We start from the raw sequence: 18,537 nt of genomic DNA, 5'->3' as shown, positions 1-18,537 counted from the left end.
CCAATCCTTCCAAAATTGTGCTGGCTGACCGATGCCAACATGGTCAGATTTGACCATGGGAATTACACTGGGCTGCACTGGAGAGTCGGCCTACATATTGTGCTGGAATCTGGACCCATAAACCCAGAGGCAGGACTGCTACTCCTGAATTATACGTAACATAATAATATAAACAAGATTACATCAATGCATAACCAACGGCTGGAAAAAACTAATAAGCTGAAGCATAGAACGTAAATGTCAGATTGCTACTAGAAAATTGGGTAAAACATACTGAAAAGAAGAAATGTGTTTTAAAGGCCACAGAACAATTGAAATTGGCTGCTGTTGGAGTTTCCCTAAAATTCCTAAAGATTCCTTTTGAAACCACTTGGGAAAGAAGTAGTTTCATGTTTGATCATAGTGACTTGTTCAATAATGGCACTTCAGAAGTGGAAATGATCAGAGGATCTGTTAGAAGGAATTGTGCATTCTGGTGAATTAAAACCGGGCCATGGTCTGTTACTTGATTCTTGTAGAACTGGTACCACATGACTCATCAAACGAAGAAGAACAAAAATGAAAACATAATTAAAATAATATACATTGGGGCAAATTTTCCATTTAGCAGACTATGTTCTCCTGCCGGAGCTGAATTGCACCTAATTTGTGCCCCCGAAGCGATTCCCAGTCTTTAAAAGGGGTTGCGTCCAAAGTCTATCTGAGGGCTACTCCCGCCACCCCACAGTGCAAGAACTAATAATAATAATAATAATCGCTTATTGTCACAAGTAGACTTCAATGAAGTTACTGTGAAAAGCCCCTAGTCGCCACATTCCAGTCTTGTTCGGGGAGGCCGGTACTGAAATTGAATCCACGCTGCTGGCATTGTTCCACATTACAAGCCAGCTGTTTAGCCAACTGTGCTAAACCAGCCCCTTTGGGTGGGGGGGGGGGGGAGGGGGGGGGGGGATCTCCGTATTTAGGCATCTCTGTGGGGGTCTCTTTATTAAGGGGTCTCTGGGGCGGTCACTTTGTTTCGGGAGTCTCTGGGGGGGTCTCTTTATTTAGGGGGTCTCTGGTAAGGGGTGGTGGTGGAGGGGGTCTGGTGGGCATGGGGTGGGCAGGTCTTGCATTGTGGGGTGGGGAGCGTGAGCTTTGGGCACAATTTCCTTAAAGAGTCACTCCCTTGGTCTAACGTGAGGTCCACCCATCAGGGCCATGCTTGTCAAGACCAGTAGTGATTCTTGCCCACATTATTCCCGACCCAGAGGATCGGAGAATCACAAGGGCCCACAGAAATGGTGCCCGTCCCATTAAGTGGATGTAAATGGGTCTTAATGGCCCATTTGCAACTTCCTGTTGATGCGGGGCTCGACCCCTGATGCCAGCAAGTGCTGGAATATGGGAAATGGATTAGCGCGACTCTGGATTCTGCACCTCATCGGTGACTCCGCTGGCGGCGGTGCAAGGCAGAGAATTTTGCCATCGTTACAAACTTACGTTCCATTATAAAATCCACAAAGGTCAGCTTTCGCTGCAGCTATATAAGTTCCCGGCCAGGGGCCGGGATTCTCCAATCCCACGTCCAAGTTCTGACGCCGGCGTGAAAGGCGGCGGGAGCCACTCCGGTGTCAACAGGCCTCAAGAGGCAGGTATCCAGCCCTTCCTAGGGGGCAAGGGTGTGGTGTAGTGGTGTCCGCAGCTCCGGCGCTCGAAAGCCGGCGAGCCACGGCCAGCACGAGTCCGCGCATGCGTGCCACGACCGGCGTGTGGGTTCCCGTCTCCGCGCCGGCCCTGGGCAATATGGCGGAGCCCTACAGGTGCCCGGCGCAGAAGAACATAGGCCCCCACAGAACTAGCCCGCCCGCCGATTGGTAGGCCCCGATCGCGGGCCAGGCCACCGTGGAGACCCCCCCCCCCCCCCCCGGGGAGGCAGTGGCGAAGTGGTATTGTCGCTGGACTAGTAAACCAGAGACCCAGGGTAATGCTCTGGGGACCCGAGTTCGACTCCACCATTTGAATTCGGTAAATGCCTAAAATTAAAAGTCTAATGATGACCATTAACCAGAATTAAATCCCATCTGATTCACTAATAATAATAATAATTGTTATTAGTGTCACAAATAGGCTTACATTAATAATAATATAATCATAATCTTTATTGTCACAAGTATGCTTACATTAACAGTGCAATGAAGTTACTGTAAAAAGCCCCTAGTCGCCACATTCCGACGCCTGTTCGGGTACACTGAGGGAGAATTCAGAATGTCCAAATTACCGAACAGCACGTCTTTCGGGACTTGTGGGAGGAAACCGGAGCGTCCGGAGGAAACCGGAGCGCCCGGAGGAAACCCTCGCTGACACGGGGAGAATGTGCAGATTCCGCACAGACAGTGACCCAAACCGGGAATCGAACCTGGGACCCTAACGCTGTGAAGCAACAGTGCTAACGATTGTGCCGAAGATGTGCTCTTGTGATGCCAAGGCTATGGGCCAAGTTCTGGGAAATGGGATTACAATAGTTTGCTGGTTGTTTTTGACCTGCGCAGACACAATTGTTTGAAAAGCCTTCCTGTTGGAGCCAAACCGTTGTAACTTTTGAAAAACATTAATAAAAAGACTTTATAAAGTAGCCCAGCTGACAGATATGTTTCATCTTCCTGTCTTGATGGCGACCTACTTTTAATTGAAAGTTTTAAAAAATCTTTTTAACTTGTTAACCTTCCTACCTCTTAACAGTTAATGAATCCTAAGAATTTACCATTTGAAGAATCCATTCTGACTGGATGGTTAAGGCTTGCAAAACTTGATTGAATTTACAATGGTCATTTCTCAACCTGTACCTCAACCTATCATTTGTGAATTCTCTGGTGTTTCTTGAGCGTGGATGACTGAGTGAATCCCTTCCCACAGTTGGAGCAGGTGAACGGTCTCTCCCCACTGTAAAGTTCATTAACACTGCAATGAAGTTACTGTGAAAATCCCCTAGTCGCCACACTCCGCCGCCTGTTCAGGTACCCAGAGGGAGAATTCAGAATGTCCAATTCATCTAACAAGCAAGTCTTTCGGGACTTGTGGGAGGAAACCGGGGCACCTGGAGGAAACCCATACAGACACGGGGGAGAACGTGCAGACTCCGCACAGCGTGACCCAAGCCGGGAATCGAACCCGGGTCCATGGCGCTGTGAAGCAACAGTGCTAGCCACTGTGCTACCATGCTGCCCTACAATTGCCCTTTAGGGAAGGAAATCTGCCACCTTTACCGGTCTGGCCTACATGTGACTCCAGATCCACAGAAATGTGGTTGACTCTGAAACGCCCTCAGGAATGGGCAGTAAATTCGGGCCCAGCCAACGAGCGATGCCCACATCCCATGAACAAAAAAAAACCTTCCTAATGCACTCTCTAGTTTCTCAATTAATTTACCTAAATAAACATAAATGTGATCCCTGAAGAGCTCTTGGAGGGGTTGCTCTTAATCCCTGACCCCCTGCATCTCTTCAATCAGGTCAAAGAAAACAAAAATGACCAAGGGCCAAATTCATTGCCATTCAATTGGCTGTGAGGTCACATTCAGTAAGGGTGTGGTGAAACAGAGGGGTGATGATATAGCTGATTGATGAACTTGGAGCCTGGTTGAGGACTGCTTATTCCTCTTAACAGGGCAGCTCTACTCTTTTGTCAACTGGACATTCCTTCATGACAGTAACAATTTACTTTCACAATGTATTTCTTTCATCTTACAAATTGTGGTGAATATATTATGCCAATAATCCACCATTGTATTCGTATCTGTGCTGTTGCCCTTGTATTTGTATCTGTGCTATGCTGTTGCCCTTGTGGGCTCCTCCTATGGGCCATTGGATGGCATTATCCATAGAGGAACATGTTGGGGCCTGTATTGGCTCTGCCCATGGCTCCTCCCCTTGAAGGGAGGTATAAAGAGCAGTCGACCTGTAGGTGGTTCTCAGTATTGGATCAGTCGCAGGCAGGCACTGTTCTAAGTTGATTAAAGCCACAGTTTACTTCTACTCCCGTCTCGAGTGAATTGATGGTCGTATCGGGGGGGGTCGTCAAAAGAGTAATTTACAGAAACAGAAGAACTTTAAGTAACATGAGTCCATCTTCCTCCCCGGTACACACAGGGAGGCAAAACAGGAGCCCAATGGGGGTCACGATCCCTGACTATGTAGGCGAGTCATCTGACAGTGATTTTCCCTGAATCGGCCAATTAGTGACCTGAGAGTGCATTTAATTTCCAATGAAAAATGCGGACAGGTTCCTGAAGCTGGAGGGCCAGTCGGAGAGAAGATAAAGAGAGATGGCATGTCTCCACAGACCAGCCTGGGTACACAGGAAAATGCCCCGGGGTGGAATGGTGCCAGCAAACCAGCACGCCAGCCAGCAGTGTCAATAAATGTTTGCACCCACCCATCTCCATACTCACCTCCATATATGGACAAAGATTCGCCCTCAAGGTGGGAATCTTTAGGATGACATCCAGGAACCCTGCTACTATTTTGCGTTGATTGGCATAAGGCGAGAGATTTTCCCATCCTCCAGCCCCCGATTTGTGGGGAGGAAGAGAATGCCGACCAATCAGATTGCCCAGAAGCTCCCCAGCCTCTCCAGCAGCACCTCTACAGGCCGGAAGACAGGCATGGAGTTTCCAGGGCCTAAGGCCCGGGAACAGGAAGCCCAGGTAAGGGCCAGGGGTGCCAGAGCTGGGAGGGTAGGGAAGGCCTTGGAGGTGGCGAGGGGCACAACCAAGTTATTGGGGGATAGGTCAGAGGAGGTGGAAGGGAGGGATGGTCCACACCTGGAATATTGTGTGTAGTTTTGGTCTTCGTAGCTATGGAGGGATATGGTTGTTTTAGCCACAAAGGTTTACGGGACTGATTGCTCTCTGAGGTTTAGAAGGATCAGAGGTGATGAAACATATAAGATCGTGAAAGGGTTGCTAACGTCAACTGGAGACTCCAGAACTGAGGGAGCATAATTTCAAAATAAGGCTATTAGAACTGAGATGAGGAGAAAATATTTCACTCATAGGGTTGTGAACTTTTGGAATTCTCTACCCCAGGAAATTAAGGGATGTGGGGATTGGGCAAGGACATGGGGTTGAGGATCATCCTTGGTGGCACTAAATGTTGGAGCAGGCCCAAGGGGTTGTATGGCTTAGTCCGGCTCCTATTTCCTAAATGTAAAATGCAACCACAGTCCCTCTCCCCTTTGAGAGCTGACTGGTGGTGGTTTAACCTGAGGGTCACCACACCTCAGGCAAGGGGCAAGGTTGAGAATGCTTGAATAACCTCAGCCGGTACAGGGATTGATCTCATGCTGTTGCCGTTGCTCCTCATCATGAACCAGACATCCAGCCAACCGAGCTAACCGACCCGACTCTGCAGTTCTGGAATCCACTTTGGGAGAGATGTGGAGTTCGCGAGCTGCCTGGTTGCCGCAAGGTCGAGCGTACCCCCTTCTAATAGGCCCTGACGGATGCACGCTGACCCCATGCCCGTAACAAAAGCGTCCCTGATTGAAAGTTCAGTATGGTCGACTGCCAAAACTGCCTGGCAATCGCAATTCCTCACCAGGGAGTTGCTGTCTCGTGGACAGGAGGTGCCTGGCATACAGTTTGTTGATCGGGCGAATATAATGTCCTTTCAGGAGCTCCATTGTTTCCGTGTAAGTAGGCGCATCCCAGATAAGGGGGAAAAATATCAGAGCTCACCCGTGAGTAAAGGACCTGGAACGTCTGTGCGTCCGAGGGTTGGTCCGTCGCGGATCGGAGGTAGCTCTCGAAACAAGCAAGCCAGTGGTCGAAGGCCGACGTTGGCTGCTTGCGGGTGCAGCTGTAGGCGATCATGCTTGATGCGTAGTTCCATCGCTGTAATATCTCTGCTTAATAAATTGATGCACTATCAATTACGACGAGACGAGAGTAGAGAGTAATCGAGGCTTTATTAAGCAGAGATGTGTGGCCTCCTGCATCTGCTACCAGAAAAGGGAGAAGCTCGGTGTGCACACACATTTATACTCTGCCTACTGGGCGGAGCCAACAGGCAGGGATCTACCCCGTACCTGTAATATTACCTTACCGTATTACCGCTAATACAACTATTATACAAACAGTGGTGACTACCACAAGGCTTGTTTTTCACTTTCTGCCATTTTGTACTGTGAACAGCGATTTTTAGAGTGCTCATGCACAGTACACGTTTCAATCGCGACTGGCAGGGTCATGTGCTTGATTTTCAACAATTGCTCTCGCAGAGGATCAGAGTGGACTCCAAAAACGATTTGGTCTCTGATCATAGAGTCAGTGATATCACCGAAGTTGCAGGATTGCACTAGCAGTCTAAGGTTAGTTAGATAGGAGGTGAAGGATTTGTCTTTACCTTGCATCCTCTGCTTGAAGATGTAGCGCTCGAAGATTTTGTTGGTGTCCACCTCGCAGTGGCTGTCGAATTTGTCCAGGATGGTTTGGTACTTCGTTTTGTCCTGCCCTTCGGAAAAGTGAGAGGAGTTGAACATCTCTATCGCATGGTCACCCGCAGTTGTGAGTAGAAGAGCTATCTTGCGAGCATCGGTCGCGCCATTGAGGTCGGATGCTTCCACGTAGAGTTGAAATTTCTGCTTGAATGATCACCAGTTGGCACTAAGATTGCCGGTGGTCCTGAGCTGATGAGCACAATGGAATCTTGTCCATTGTGCCTGTATTCAGTAGCTGGTTGTCACGGATTTTGCTGAGTTGAACTAAATAGATTGAACAGGCACTCCTGGTATCATGTTGTGTTATGCTGCTTCGGAGAACACAGGCTGCTACTTGATGCAGTCTTAACTAAAGGATGCTCCAGACTCTGAAATGAGTTCAACGTGTTTATTGAACTATTAACACAGTTCTCAAATGCGTTGGACTCTCTGCTAATCTAACTGTAGTAACTCAGTCTAACTCTAGCAGCTTGCTCTAAGCCAGGTGCTTGGGTGTGATGCTGCTGATCAAACCTGTCTAACCCTCTAGATGTCTGTCTGTGGAAAGAGGCAGGGTGTGAGTGCCTCATCCCTTTTATAGTGTTTATGTCATGCCCCCTTGTGGTGATGCCACCTCTGAGTGTCCTGACTGCCCATTGGTTGTGTCCTATTCTGAGTGTTCATTGGTTGCATGGTTGCATATCATGACACCCAGGTCCCTGGCGTTGTGTGGCAGTTGAAAGTCAATCACATTACTGTGGGCCTGGAGTCACATGTAGGCCAGACTTGGTAAGGATGGCAGATTTCCTTCCCTAAAGGGCTGCCTCACATGCTGCTGAAGTTTAATATTACCATGAAATATGCATTGGAATAGTTTGTGGTGCAGCATAAATAACATTAATGGCATCTGTTATTATAGATGCCACATGTGCTTCAGCTTAAATGTGCCTCTGCATCTAACTTGGTTGCTCCAAATTAATCTTTTTATAACGAGACTTCCCCAGAATAAGGACTGCTCAACGAAAATTCCCAAGTCTGAATGATGTGCCTTTTAAAGTTAAGTACGTATTCTACCCAATTATCATAGGATTCGACGTTCTGTGGCCCATACTTTTTCCGTCTTGCAGTGAACCTTTGTGACCATTTGAAAGTTGTTGGGTTGAAGCCGATGAGGAGCGGACATTTTGTGTAGAGCTCCCTCTAGTGTGACATCATAAATATCCGTTCCATCAACACGGAGAGAATGAGCTCACCCCACTCTATCCCAGTCCTTCAATCTCTGGAATAGATCTGCACTGATGAAGTTAATTGGTTTAACTTAAAATAGTACATTTTATATTGTTTTACGTTTATATAACTAATAGTTCAAATCCCCCTGTGGCAGTTGAGGGAATTAAAATTCACTTAGTTCAATCAATCTGGAATTTTATTTTTAAGTATCTGTAATGGTGGCCATGAAATAGCTGGATTTCCATTTTTGTTTTTAAAACCTCACCCGGTTCACTGATGTCCATTAGGGAAGGAAGTCTGCCGCCCTTACCTGGTCTGGCCTACAAGTGACTCCAGACCCACAGCAATGTGGTTGATCCTTAACCTCCCTCGGAAATGATCGAGCAAGCCTCTCAGACGTTAAGATGGTTCCATGGGCGCGATTCTCCGCGGCCGCGGCGGTTGGGAGAATCGCCGGCCGTGCCATTATATCGCGCCACGCCAGTCCGACGCCGACCTGCCATTCTCCCAACCGGCGAAAACGGCCCCATCGGGTTCTGCGCCGCGGCCGCCGGAGAATCGGCCAAGACACTCACAACGGCGGTTCTCCGGTACCCCCGCTATTCTCCGGCCCGGATGAGCCGAGCGGCCGCTCCGACACGACAGGTTCCCGCCGGTGCCGTCCACACCTGGTCGCTGTCAGCGGGAACTGTGCGGGAACGCTGGGGGGGCGGCCTGTGGTGGGGTTTCCTTCACCAGGGGGGCCTCCGATGGCGTCTGGCCCGCGCATCGGTGCCCACCTATCGGCGGGCTGACCTCTCTAAAGGGGGACCTCCTTTCCTCCGCTGCCCCGCAAGATCCATCCGGCATCTTCTTGCGGGGCGGCCTCGGGGAGGACGGCAACCGCGCATGCGTGGGTGACATCATTTACGCGATGCCGGCCGCATTATTTACGCGGCGCCGCTTTTTACACGGCGCCAAGGCCCAGCGCGTAAAATATGCGACCCCGCTCCGGTGGAACACTCCGGTTTTCACTCCGGCGTCGGGACTTCTGCCTCCCTTTGGGAAAATCGCGCCCAGGGGGCTGGGAGCGGGCTCCACCGCCGGAGTGAAACACTCCGGTTTTCACTCCGACGTCGGGACTTTGTCTCCCTTTGGGAGAATCGCGCCCCACGTGATCTTCTTCAGGGCAATTAGGAATGAGTAATAAATGCTGGCCTTTGCCAGCAACACCCACATCCTCTAAATTATTAAAAAAAGATTTTTATTGGACTAAATCCTCTTGTCAATCAACCCTGCATTAGCAACATCAACTTGCATTTATTTATCATAGAATCATAGAATTTACTTTGCAGAAGGAGACCATTCGACCCATTGAGTCTACACCAGGCCCTGATGAGCACCCCACCTCCACCCCATTCCCGTAACCCAGCAACCCCACCTAACCTTTGGACACTAGGGGGCAATTTAGCATGACCAATCCACCTAAATCGCACATCTTTGGACTGTGAGAGGAAACTGGAGCGCCCGGAAAAACCCACGCAGACACGGGGAGAACGTGCAGACTCCGCACAGAGAGTGACCCAGCGGGGAATCGAACCTGGGACCCTGGAGCTGTGAAGCAACAGTACTAACCACTGTGCTACCGTGCCATCCGATAGCTTCAAAGACAAAGAGCAGATCCTGAGATGGGCGAGGGAGCATCGTGATTTCAAATGGGAAGGCCATGCCATCAGGATTTACCAAGACGTGGGGCCCGGGGTGCGGAGATATTAATAACAGGTTTCCGTTCTCTGCCGCTAAGATTTGTCTGACCCCAATGGCAGACATGTTGTTCTCTGGCAGGCACTCCGGTGGTTCTGGTTAATATCTGTGCTCCAAACTGAGATGATACAAATGTTATTAATAATTTGCTGCCTCCCTCCCCGATTTGGATTTTCGTCAGCTTATTTTGGGTGGGGACTTAAATTGTGTTCTGAACCCTAGTCTGGATCAGTCCAAACTCAAATCATGGGCGGTCAGAGATTGTTGTTTTTCATTGCACAGGTGGTGGGGGGGGGGGGGGGGCGGGGGGGTGAGGTGGGGTGCGGGGGGGGGGGGGGTGTTAAAGATTTTTCATTTTTCTCACATGTCCGTCAGGTGTACTCGAAGATCGATGTTTTTCTGGTAGATAGGTCTCTCCTCCCTTTGTGGCGGCTGGTTACTCAGCGATTGTGATTTTGGACCACGTCCCGCACTTTGTTGATTTGCCGTTAAGATCTGCCCCCTCCTAGCGTCTGCCTTGGAGACTGGGCACGACATTATTAGCGGACAAGAAATTTTGCGAACACATGCACAGCCTGGTATGGCGACTGCTCGGCCCAGGACCGCAAGAAACTTCAGAGAGTCGTGAACACCGCCCAGTCCATCACACGAACCTGCCTCCCATCCATTGACTCCATCTACACCTTGCGCTGCCTGGGGAAAGCGGGCAGCATAATCAAAGATCCCTCCCACCCGGCTTACTCACTCTTCCAACTTCTTCCATCGGGCAGGAGGTACAGAAGTCTGAGAACACGCACGAACAGACTCAAAAACAGCTTCTTCCCCACTGTCACCAGACTCCTAAATGACCCTCTTATGGACTGACCTCATTAACACTACACCCTGTATGCTTCATCTGATGCCAGTGCTTATGTAGTTACATTGTATACCTTGTGTTGCCCTATTATGTATTTTCTTTTATTCCCTTTTCTTCCCATGTACTTAATGATCTGTTGGTCTGCTCGCAGAAAAATACTTTTCACTGTACCTCGGTACACGTGTGTGGTGGTATGTATTAGGGGTAATACGGTACACCACGTGTCGACAGGCTATTGGTGGAGGGATGCCAGGTCCTGATAGGATCTGCCACCTACTGGACTCCACCCAGAAATGCCGGTATAAGAACCCAGTTTTTCCCTCCATTTCCCTCAGCAGTTGCATTCTGTAACCACGCTGCTGGGGATAAAGTTCTGCTTAATAAAGCCTTCAATTGACATTACCTCAACCTGCCTCGCGTCATATTGACGGTGCTACAACGTGACAATAAACAAATCCAATCCAATCCAAAATGTCCACCTCCATTGGGGAATATATAAAATGTAATAAAAGTGAGTCAATCTCACCTTCTCCATTGTGGGAAGCCCTTAAAGTGGTCTTCAGGGGGGAGATTATCTTCTACAAATTGCATATGGTGAAGACAGCAAGGGCGGAGCAGCAGAGGCTGGTGGACTCCATTCTTGCTTTATGAACACGGTAAAAAGACGAGTCGCCTCTTAACTCACCAGCTGAAGTAACAGGTGACTTCCCGGGAGATCGTCCGGGTATTTAACCCAAGCGGCAGCCTGGTTTCTGCCCCTCCGAAGGTCAACGTGGCTTTTGAATCGTACTATTGGGATGTCTATAGATCAGAGCCTCTGACTGAGGGGTCAGCCATGTTTCACTTTTTTGACAGCTTATCCATCCCAGGAGTGGAGGGGGAGTGGTGTGCGGAGGTGGAATCCCTGTTGAGCCCAGAGGAAATTATGAAATGCATTGGGTTGATTCAGATTGGGAAAGCCCCTGGCCCTAATGGCTTCCCCACTGAATTTTATAAGAGGTTTGCTGAGCAGTTTGTACCTTTAATTCTGAACATGTTTAATGATTCCTTATCCCGGGGTTCGCTGCCCTCTACCCTCGCACAGGCCCCTACTTCCTTGATTCTTAAGAAGGACAAAGGCCTAACAAAGTGTGGGTTGCATCAACCTATATCACTCTTAAATGCAGACATTAGGTTACTGGCCAAACTGCTGGTGCTGCGGCTGCAGACCTGCCTCCCAGAGGCCATTTTGAAGGTTCAAACTGGCTTCGTTAAGGGTCGGCAATTGTAGCTTCATAAATTAAATTAAATTATTCTAGTCTGGTTGATAGTGTCACGTCTGGCCTACAGAAGTGTGATAAGCCCCTCCTGACTTTGGCGGGCAGGGTTCAGACTATCAGCATGAACGTACTCCTGAGATTTTTATTTCTTTCTCAATTCCTCCCCATTTTTCTCCCAGGTCCTTTTTTAACAAAGTCAATAAATTCATGTCCTCCTTTATTTGGGCGGATAAGACTCTAAGGATCCGTGGGGCTTTGCTCCAAAGAGATCGGCAGTCAGGGGGCTTAGCTCTGCCCAATTTATTGTTTTGCTATTGGGCAGCCAATATTCTGAAGATATTATTGTCATTCAGTGGTCCTGGGCCAAGTGGAGGTGAGCTCCTGCACTGTTTCTAGCCTTGGTACAATAGTAACCCCATTGTAGCATTTCTCTCCAGTAAGATTTTCCCTGAATCCAGTGGTGGTGTCCACCCTGAGACTCTGGAAGCAGTTCAGGCAGCATTTCAAGCTCTGTTCATGTCTTTGTTAGCCCTCATTTGCAATAACCATCTTTTTCTGCCAGCGGGTTTAGACTCGACGTTTAAGTTATAGGAGAGAAAGTGTTTGGAGAGATTGGGAGACCTGTTTGTGGAGGGGAGGTTTGACAGTTTTAAGGAACTGACGGAGAAATTCCCAACTGCCTGGTTCCAGTCTTTTCAGATACTTTCAGATTTACGATTTTCCACGCGAGGCTTTTCCATCCGTTCCCCTGGCACCATCCTCTTCCTTGTTGAAGATGAATTTGTCTTTGGCCAGGTCTGGTGAGATGACTATTTCGGGCATTTATGGCCAGATCCTCTCAGCAGAGTCAGCTACCTTGAGTGAGGTGAGGGCGAAATGGGAGGGTGAGTTGGTTCCCATTCTGGATGATGAGGTGTGGAGTGAGGTCCTTCACGGGTCAACTCCACGTCTTCATGTGCTCAGCTAAGTCTGATTCAATTCAAGGTAGTACGTAGAGCATATCTGGCTAAAGTTGAGGCAGCATGGCACAAGTGGCTAGCACTGTGGCTTCACAGCGCCAGGATCCCAGGTTCGATTCCCCGCGGGGTCACTGTCCATACGGAGTCTGCACGTTCTCTCCATGTCTGCGTGGGTTTCCTCCGGGTGCTCCGGTTTCCTCCCACAGTCCAAAGACCTAGGTTAGGTGGATTGCCCGTGCTAAATTGCCCTTAGTGTCCAAAAAGGTTAGGAGGGGTTATTGGGTTACGGGGATAGGGTGGAAGTGAGGGCTTGAGTGGGTCGGTGCAGACTCGATGGGCCGAGTGGCCTCCTTCTGCACTGTATGTTCTATTTTTAAAGCGAGGATGTGTGGATTTGTCTCTAGGTGGAGGTCAAGTATGAACATTGCTCTCGGGGGCCGGCTAACCACACTCGTATGTTCTGGTCCTGTCCCAAGTTGGCAAGCTTCTGGACCTCCTTCTTCAACACCATGTCGGAGATACTCAATGTTGATTAGGATTCATGTCCGCTGATGGCCTTTTTTCGGTTATCAGACTTGCTGGTGCTTCAGATGGGGGTGAAGGCGGATGTGCTCACCTTCTCCTCGTTGATAGCCCGGAGACAAGTTCTGCTTGGGTGGAGGTCTTCTAAACCGCCCAGTGCCTCGGTTTGGTTGCGTGACCTCATGTCCTTTCTGCATTTGAAGAAGGTTAAGTACATCATTAGAGGGTCGGTAGACAGGCGGCAGTGGCCTAATGGTATTGTCACTGGACTAGTTACCCAGAGACCCGGAGTAATGCTCTGGAGACCAGGTTCAAATCCCGCCACCGCAAATGATGAAATTTGAATTCAATAAAACACCTGGAATTAAAAATCTAATGATGACCATGAAACCACTGTTCATTGCCATAAAAGTCCATCTGGTTCACTAATGTCCTTTAGGGAAGGAAATCTGCCGTCTTTACCTGGTCTGGCCTACATGTGACTACATACCCACAGCAATGTGATTGACTCTTAACTGTCCCGCAAGGATAATTAGGGATGGCAATAAATGCTGGCACAGCCTGCGATGCCCACGTCCCATGAACGAATAAAGAAAAAAAAAGAAAGGCTCTACCTAAGATGGCAGCCATCCATTTCCTTTTTTAAAGAGCTAGTCACCGTCAGCTGTTAGGGGGTTTAATTTAGTTTTTGGGTTTAAGTTAAGATGTGTTTTTGCTTGTTAGTCTTTCTCTTTTATTGTGTAATTTTTGTTAACTATTCTATATAATTTTGTTTATTATAAATAAAATTAATGGACATATTTTTAAAACTATATAAATTCCTTTATGAACAAAAACGCATGGTTTTACTAGAGCAAAATCTCGTTCAACAAATTTATTGTGGGTTTTTGGAGATGTAACTAGGAGGGTAGATACAAAGGAACCAGTAGCTGTAGTATACTTGGATTTCAAAAAGGCATTCGATCACGTGTTGCACGAAAGGTTAATAGGTAAGATAAGGGCTCATGGAGTGGTGGTAATATATTAGCATGGACAGAGGATTAATTAAAGGATAGAAAATGGAGAGTGGGCGTAAATAATAATAATCTTTATCAGTGTCACATTATTAGGCTTACATTAACACTGCAATGAAGTTACTGTGAAAATCCCCTATTCACTTCTACTCTGCAATTGCACTATTAATGTGTCACAAATAATATTGACAGTCTCAATGATGATCTTCCCTTTCAATTTTAAAGTGATTTCATTGTCTCTAGTTTCAGCGAAAAATACCTTTATGCTTCTTATCATCAGAGGGAGCTGTATTTTTTGTTAACGTTAGTGCCTCTGCTTCCACTGAGTTATAGTCAATTCGAATTTCCATGACAACGTTTTTAACTGAGGCTAAGAATTGTGCTGCATTCAGCAAAGTTGTACCAACATTTTTCAGCGATTTGCTGATTGCATTTATTCTTTGATTTAATGGTTCCACAAAACAGTAAAAACTGCAATTTCGTACTTTTCAAACTTCTCTGCTAAGGATTTTACTTCAACTTTCATATATGTTTTTTCTGAATTTGGCGTGGCTATGTCTGATTAGGTTTCCTTTATAGCAGCAAAGTTCATTTCCAAAGCCAAACCAGCCTCTGCACGAGTGAACCACCTGGTGTAACAAACTCTTTTGACCATCAAATGTTTTTCATCGACGTGCTTGCAAAATATTCCACCAATGCGTGGAAACCGAAAAGAAGGCATACCCATTTTGAACAAAGTCAAAAAAATGTGCGACTGCCTCACAGGATTCAGCTGCAGCATTGCAGATTAATTTGAAGGAGTGACTGGAACATGGGGTGAATAATGCACTGAGGCTTGCTTGCATTGTTCAGTCTGGCTTGTAGACCTGAATATTTTCCTGCCATATTTCCGGAATTGAGGAAGCTCTGCCCATGACAATTTATGATGTCCAAACTTAAATTTGCAATGATTTCCAAAACATTTGTCTTCAGACACTCAGAGGTGTGGGATTGTAGCTGGACAAAACAAAGAAATCACTCTGCAACGTCACCATCGCTGGTCACATGCTTTAAAGTTAATGTTACTTGGACCACATGACTCGCACCTGGTAGTGAATCAACTATTATGGAAGAGTATTTGGCATCTTTTACATCATTAGTGACTTGGTTTCTGAGCTGCTTTGTCATTACAGTGATGAAGTCATCGTAGGTTCTGTGCATTAAAATGTTGGTCTTTCCTGAGCCACAACATTGATAACTTTTCAAATGCTCTTTGAGAAGCTCGTCAAACTCATAGAGATATTCAAGGCAGGCTACAAAATTATCTCTTCGCTTTGACAATTGTAGCCATCTGGGATGGCCACTTCCAGAATACAAAATGGACATTTGCAAAGATTGCAGGGAAAAATGGACAATGTTAAGAAAGCAGGCACAGAGCCTGTCTGCATATTGGAGCCGCAGCTCCCAGCCGAGACTGAAACTGTAGGCCCATTAGCATATGGATGGCCCATCTCCGGGAACAAAGGGCGATACTTAAGTAACCGATCTGGCCCCAGACCTCGCGGCGCCAGTTCTCCAAATCGAAAGCAGAAAACAAAGCAGGCCAACAGCCACCTAGGACACGCCCAGCCATCAGGGCACCCACCCCTTTATTGGTCAGGATCAATACGGATGATCAAGATGTGGCCCAATTAATTGGGCCAAGTACAAGGCCCGTCCAAAAGCGCGCAAAGCCCCCTTCAGGTATAAGAAGAAGGCCCCAAGAGAGAATCGCTCTCTTGGACTTGGCTCTCACAGCGGAGAGACCCGTCCACCAGAAGCAAGTAAGTCCAAGGTCAGCGCTCGCTACCAGACGGACGACCTTAGCTGTTTCTCCTCTACCACTTCGACCCCAGCAGCCTCAGATCCAAACAACGGCCATTGTTCCTCTGACTGAGTGGGCGCCCGAAGCTAAGTATAGGCTTTAGCAGTAGTGATAGTTTAGTCTGTAGTATTTCGTGCATGAGTAGATATTACTGTGTGTATAAATAAATAGTATTGACTTTGAACTAACTAACTGGTGTATTGGCTCTTTTCATCAGTATTCGGGTTTGAACCTTGTGGCTGTATCGAAAGATACCGGGTGACTCTAGAGCAAATATAATTAGGATTAAGGAAGGCGACCATATTGACCGCCATATTCAGAGCCAACCAAAGAGAGCAACACAATGATGACTCATCATGTCCTCTTAGAGATAGTCCCAAAGAAGACAGCAGTTTGACTGCAACTTTCCTCCAATAAGAACACTCCTTTTCAAACTGAGCCAATAAAGTAGAATCAATTCTTCCAGATCATTTACACCTTTGATTGAATGCACACACAGCTTTAATATGAACTTTGGAAGTTTCTGATCAGCATATCTCTTCCAACATTTCTCCAGTTAGAGTACCCATCGACGAATGTTTGTTTCCCTTTACCAGGGAACAACTTGCCGATATAACAGCAGACTGCCTTAGAGATTTCCGAGAAATCGACCAATTCCCAATTTCCATCATTCCATTTCTCTTCACCCTCAGAAACTGGGACTTTGAAGACTTCTCTCTGGTTTTCAACCTGCAACCTCAAACCCTTTTCTCAAATTTCCCATGTCACCTATGTTTTCTGATTTATTTGGTGTGAAATATTCTATCCTTCCCAGTGGAACAGATTTTGCCCACAAGGTAAAGTACTCAGGGTAGGTTTCTTCCCTGACTTCAGCAGCAGAATGTGCAATATCTTGCAGTTCCTTTTTCAGGCAATGTGGTATTTCCGAAAAGTCTAAGCTATCAGACAATTCACCCAGACATTTGGATGAGGATGAATGTCCAGTTTGTGTACAGTACAATCCTTCAAAATGTTTTAATTAAGGTGACAAACTGTCTTCTTGTCGAGTTTCGTCCTCTTGTCTCGCTTTCAGTTTTCTGCACTTCTGACAGCCAGATTGACAGCTGCATAGTACTAAAGAAACCTGGTTTTAATGAATTTTCTGAAAGAGCAGGGGCTGGATTCTCCCCACGCTGACGAGAAAACGCTGGCATTGCACTCCCGAGTTTCCTGGAAAACAACCTGATACACTTCCCTTCAGTGGGCTAGCAGGGACCCGGGGAGCTTCACGCAGCTTTCGCTGCGCAAACGGGCCCCCGCACTTTTGGATCCGTGTCCACGCATGCGCACGACGGCGGCCTCCAGCGGCCGCACCGAGCGCCATGGCGGACTCGGACCGTGGACCAACACAAACAAACTAGGCCCCCCCGATTGCTGCCCCGGCCGCCCATATGGCCCCTCTCGGTGCTCGATCCCCCTGACCCCCAACAGGGCGGCTGTGGACGTGCGAGAGTCCCGACCGGCCAGACCATATTAGTTCCATGCCGTCGGGAACTCCGGCGGTCGGGAGCGGAGTATCGCTGGGCGGGCCTCTGTCAATGGCCCCCCAGCCGGGTGACGTCATTCGCGGATGGGCGGATATTCGGGGCCTGGAGAAGCGCCGGAGCGGCGCCGGGCCCAATTCCGTCAGGAACTTCAATTCTCCGCCCCCGCGCCAAACACGATTTCGGTGCAGGGCTGCGGAGAATCCAGCCCCTGGTTGTTGCACTCACAATCCCAATTCAAGCTCTGCAAAATTTGGATTCATCTTTCAACTATGAAGCTGTGACACTGGATTTCAAACAACCATTCCCCCGTCACAAACTCTCCCTCCCCCATCCTGGCCCTCAGATTGGCCCTCCCTGCAAGTCTGCGACCCTGGCTAACACTCCCTCACATGCTCTCCTTACCCTGTCCCCGCACGCCTTCACACTCTTCCCCCCATCACCATCCCCTCACAGTAGCCCACCCCCCCCTCCTCCGCTCACACTCTCCCATTCTCACAATCACACCAACCTCGGTTGCCTTGCGTCTTCAAGTCTCCTGTCTCACTCATCGTATCCTTGTGCTGGTATGGCTTGTTTTGCCGCCTCATGCGTCATGTCGCTCTGTTGCTGGCCAGCCTGACCTCCTCAGCTCTGGGGGTTCGAGACGCCTGCTGGCTGGACCTTCTTTCAGCAAAGTAAAACAATGCTGCCTCGCTCCCTCCTCACCTAGTCGTTTCTCGTTGCTTGCATGCGTGTGCCTCAATGTTCAGACCAGTCTTTTTTACTACTCTAAGGGGACTCAAGCAATCAGAGTCTGATATCACTCTGCATTCCTGCTGAAAAGTGAACAAAAAGAAATAAGCCAATCAACAAATGCAGAATTATCAGGCTGTGATTGGTGCCCACAGACATTGGCCGCACCCCCCCCCCCACCCCCCCCCCCCGCACCCCCTCTTGCAATGGTTGGAGCCCTGTGCCTAGGCATGGTGTGTTTCATTGTTAATCCGCCTCTGAGCCCAGTGATTGTATAGAATGGCGGAGCAGACTCCATATCGGGCGGCAAGGTAGCACAGTGGTTAGCACTGTTGCTTCACAGTGCCAGGGTCCGAGGTTCGATTCCCAGCTTGGGTCACTGTCTGTGCGAAGTCTGC

General features: G+C 48.3%; 1 long non-coding RNA gene across 1 annotated transcript in view; it reads right to left on the bottom strand.

Annotated features, from left to right (window-relative positions):
* LOC140386051 (uncharacterized) overlaps nucleotides 1–18,185 on the bottom strand; it is a 79,730-nt gene extending 61,545 nt beyond the window's left edge. The window contains exon 1 of the long non-coding RNA XR_011933562.1: nucleotides 17,916–18,185. This is a non-coding gene — a long non-coding RNA (uncharacterized lncRNA). The remainder of the gene's footprint in view (nucleotides 1–17,915) is intronic.
* Nucleotides 18,186–18,537: the final 352 nt, after the last annotated feature.

The sequence above is a fragment of the Scyliorhinus torazame genome, chromosome 11 (assembly GCF_047496885.1).
Source record: "Scyliorhinus torazame isolate Kashiwa2021f chromosome 11, sScyTor2.1, whole genome shotgun sequence".
Lineage (NCBI taxonomy): Eukaryota > Metazoa > Chordata > Chondrichthyes > Carcharhiniformes > Scyliorhinidae > Scyliorhinus > Scyliorhinus torazame.
Note: the sequence above shows the minus strand (reverse complement) of the source record. Positions and strands in the feature narration are given on the sequence as shown.